The following is a 4,478-nucleotide window of genomic DNA, read 5'->3' on the forward strand; positions in this document are numbered from 1 at the left end:
TCACATTTTTATACCTTGGTAATTTTACAAAAACAAGTTATTATAATAACATGAACTAACAACTATTAGCATTTGTTATTCTTGGTTAATTTCTAGATATTTACATTCATCCATTTGGCAGGTGCTCTTATCAAAACAACTCACAATGTATTCAAGGTTTATATTGTGGCTGTATGTGTGTTACCTGGGAATTAAACCCATGAAATTGGTAGCGCCATATGGGCTCTACCATAGGCCTATATGTTAATATATTTATATCTTCACTACCGCTACAAAAGGTTGGGGTTAGTACGTGTTTTTTGGGAAGAAGACAATTATTTTATTCAGCATGCATCAAATTGATCAAAACTAACCAGTAAGGACCTTTATAATATTGAAAAAGATTTCTATTTCAAATAAATGCTGCTCTTTTTAACTTTCTATTCATCAAAAAAAAAAAAACTGAAAAAAAATTTATAATTCATTGACAATGTTTCTTGAGCACCAAATCAAAATTTTAGAATGATTTCTGAAGGATCATGTGACACTGAAGACTGGAATAATGGCTGCCATCACAGGAATAAACTACATTAAAATATTAAAAAGGAAAAAAAACTTAATAAGCATAACATTAAAAAAAATATATATATATTTTCAGCTACCTTATAATGGCCATTTATGTCTGTATTAGTTAACTTAAGTACTAGCATAGCATACAGATACCTGATTAGCCTGATAGCTTAGTTTATACATGCACTTGCACTTACCCTACATGTATTCACAATCAGAGATAGGCAGTATTTTAATTAAAGGTATTTAAAATACGTATTTAATTACTTTTGAGTATTAATTTGTATTTTCCTTAAAGAAAAAAATCATATGTAATTTGTAATTAAATACTTTGAGAGAAAGTATTTAGTATTTAAAATACTAAAAATACATTCAAATATTTTATTCTCGCATTCAATAACTTTCATCACCAGGCTTAAAGGTAGGGTAGGTAATTTTCGGAGAGGCTAGCAATAGTGAGCCAGCTTTGAAAGCATAAGATCCCACCCTCCCTTCAGAGCATCTCCGAAGACAGCATTAAATTACTTCATGTCTCAAAGCACATTACTATAATAATAATGAACATAAACAACTTAAAGAGTTCTGACCTGTACCACCTGACTGCTGCAGATTCATTTTGCCGTTGGTAGTGTTGCCACCGAAATGCATTAATTTGAGTCACGGACCACTCCTAGTATAACGTCACGGGTTGCAATCTCATGGCGTGAGTGCAGCAATAAGCTCATTGTTTTGGTTCAGAAAGAACTGTAACGGTGCATACGCCAATCAGTCTGCGCAGTGCCGATGCATCACGAACAAGCATTTTCATTTCTGCCACGAGCAACATGAGTGAAGCGACCCACAATTCAGTTCGGCAACACATGATGTCACCCATTCAAAGTAAATAAATGAGAAGCGTTAACATCGATGTCCCGTGTGAATGCACCATAAAAGGTGGCTGCTGTTTCGGTTGCTGAGCTCGTGACCAACGTCTGTCTTACGTTACATCAAGGACTAAATACATAAAGATGCTGCTTTTGTGCTTAGTCATACTGCTTTAAGGTAAAGTATCTAGTAAAATATACTATCAGATATTATTCACTGAATGTGAATAATATAGGACAGAAGATTAATGCAACTGGCTAGAACTTGTGAATTGACTTGCTAGCTAAGCATGATGTGCGCTGTCTAGTGATATGCGGATCGCAGTTATATCCGCGGGTGCTGGAGATAATCCATGGATGGATAGGTAAAGTAATAAAAAAAAAATAGCATTTATTATTTGAAAACACAGTCGGTCATGTCTTAAATTAATGTAACCATAAGTATATTTGGTCTGTGCATTCATTCTTAAAGTGACAGCAGCCTAATAAACCTGTTGTTGTCTGTCAATATTGTTAATCAAGCAACAAAAGAAAAGGACAAAATCACTCACAGCTCCTGACTGAATAACTTTAGTATCTTTATGAGGATCAATCTATATTGTTACAATGAGCATTTCAAATAATTGCGTGTAAATTTTGTTTGTATTTTCAAATGACAAATTACTTGTATTTTAATTAAATTCATTTGATGAGTAAGTATTTGTAACTTTACTTTTTTATGTATTTGTGCCCATCTCTGTTCACAATCATCTTTAATGTAATTGTGTTAAATTAAGTGTTAAATGTCCATATATTTCAGTTATAAAAAAACAAATGATGTTCAATTATTCACTCAATAGACTATTAGAATTATTTATTAATTAACAGTTAAAGGTGCAATATGTAATATTTTCTGTCCGCTAGAGGCCTATTCAAAACAAAGGCGTAGCTTGATGACGCCAAGTTTGAGCGCAGAATCTTGGGAGATGTAATATTTAACTACACATATACGACATGCCATGGGCCTATCACCCCACTCATATTGTAATTTTTGTGGTCCTGGTTGCTTGGACACTTTGATGCATATGCTTTGGGACTGTCCTGATGTGCAAAAATTCTGGGATATGGTGCTTGATGTGTTGTACAAAGCTTCTAGGGTTCGTTTTCCCAAAGATCCGGTATTTTATTGTTGAATGACAACTCTAAATTTCCTCTAAGTGAGAAAGTACGGAAATTTTGGCTAGCTGCCATGACTGCTGCAAAAAAACCACTTGTTCAACGTTGGAAACCACCTCATGACCTTTCCTTTAAGCATTGGCTGCACTCTTTACTGGAGATACTATATCTGGAACTGTCATCTGCACGGACAAATCACGCTAAAACTGTATCTTTGTCTAGTTGGAAGAATTGGATATCTACAGTCAAAGAAATGTTAGATACTTAATTTGCAGCTACTGTTTCTGCTGTTATCTTGTATTATGTTTATCCATCCAAGTCCTGAGTGCAACGGGATGGGTGTGGGAAGGGGGGAGGGTATAGGGGTAATAGAGGTCTAATAAGTTTTCTTTATAATTTTGCATAAAGTTCTGTATGTTTTCTCAAAAATAATAAACACTGAATTACAAAAGGATCTTGGGAGATGTAGTCTTCACCTCAACGGCCGGTGGAAAAGAATTGGGATAGAATGCAGGAAGAAATCATGTTCAAGGATTATTAACATTACTGAAGCAGAGCAGGACCGAGTGTTGTGGGAGCCGAACGAGGCCGCTGGAGCAATTGCGCAACACACGCCTCATGAGCAGCGGAGCTTTTATTATGCCAGTCGACGGCACCGCTTCCGCTTTTCCGGTCATGAGTATGAGGTAACGGGTAACGCAGCTCTGTTTATCATATTAGATACATTTGAGTGTGTTGAAAATGTTATAACGTTACTCTGTGTGTTCACTCGCTGGCTGCTGTGAGACACTTGTTGCACACTGCTGTAAGCTGGATTGATTTTAGAATATCATATTAAATGTGTTGATAAATGACATGCAATTAATTTTTAAAACGTATGATGGAGAAAATGCTGTATTACTTATTTACTAAAAATAAAGCTGCATCTGATTATGCTATGTTAGCCACTTGACAAAATAGTGTTTTTCTCTGAGGCATGGTAAAGCATGATATTCACAAAAAAAAAAAAAAAATAATAATAATAATCAAGAAAATTAGATTTAAACAATAAGACTAAACGTGTTGAGCTATATAACAATAATTAGTTTAATGTCTATAAATATATCAAAACAGTTGTTCCCTAGTCTATTAAAACGTGGTGTTTCCATGGTTTCTACAAAATAAAACCGTAAACAAAGGGTAACGCGGGTATGATGCAGTTGATAGGCGACTCCTCACACGTCCCGGAGCCTTGGCTAAAATTGCAATTTCCTCACGATTTACAAATAGTTGCAAACATTTGGGATATTGTAAGTACTCAAGTGAACAAAATATATAACACTGGCCTAGTGGTTTTTGAATATTTTACTGCAAAATTCTTAAAGGGTTAGTTCACCCAAAAATTAAAATTATGTCATTAATGACTCACCCTTATGTCGTTCCAAACCTGTAAGACCTCCTTTCATCTTCAGAACACAGTTTAAGATATTTTAGATTTAGTCTGAGAGCTTCCTGTCCCTCCATTGAAAGTGTTTGTACGGTAGACTGTCCATGTCCAGAAACGTAATAAAAACGTTATCAAAGTAGTCCATGTGACATCAGTGGGTTAGTTAGAAGTTTTTGAAGCATCTAAAATACATTTTGGTCCAAAAATAACAAAAACTACGACTTTATTCAGCATTGTATTCTCTTTCGGAATCCTTTCCATTGAATTGATTCCATTGAATCCTTTCATCTGTCGGCGTTGGTAATGCACTTATACGTCGTTTTTGGCGATTAGGACATCCGCAACATGCACACTTATGCACCATTTTAAAAAATATAGCAATACCAAAATACAAACAATGTAGAATAGCTTGAATACAGCGTGCGTCTCCCTCAGACTGTAAACGAAGCTCGGGCGCACCGGATAACACGTCAGCAGTGTCACTG

The sequence above is a fragment of the Megalobrama amblycephala genome, linkage group LG10, assembly GCF_018812025.1.
Source record: "Megalobrama amblycephala isolate DHTTF-2021 linkage group LG10, ASM1881202v1, whole genome shotgun sequence".
Classification (NCBI taxonomy): domain Eukaryota; kingdom Metazoa; phylum Chordata; class Actinopteri; order Cypriniformes; family Xenocyprididae; genus Megalobrama; species Megalobrama amblycephala.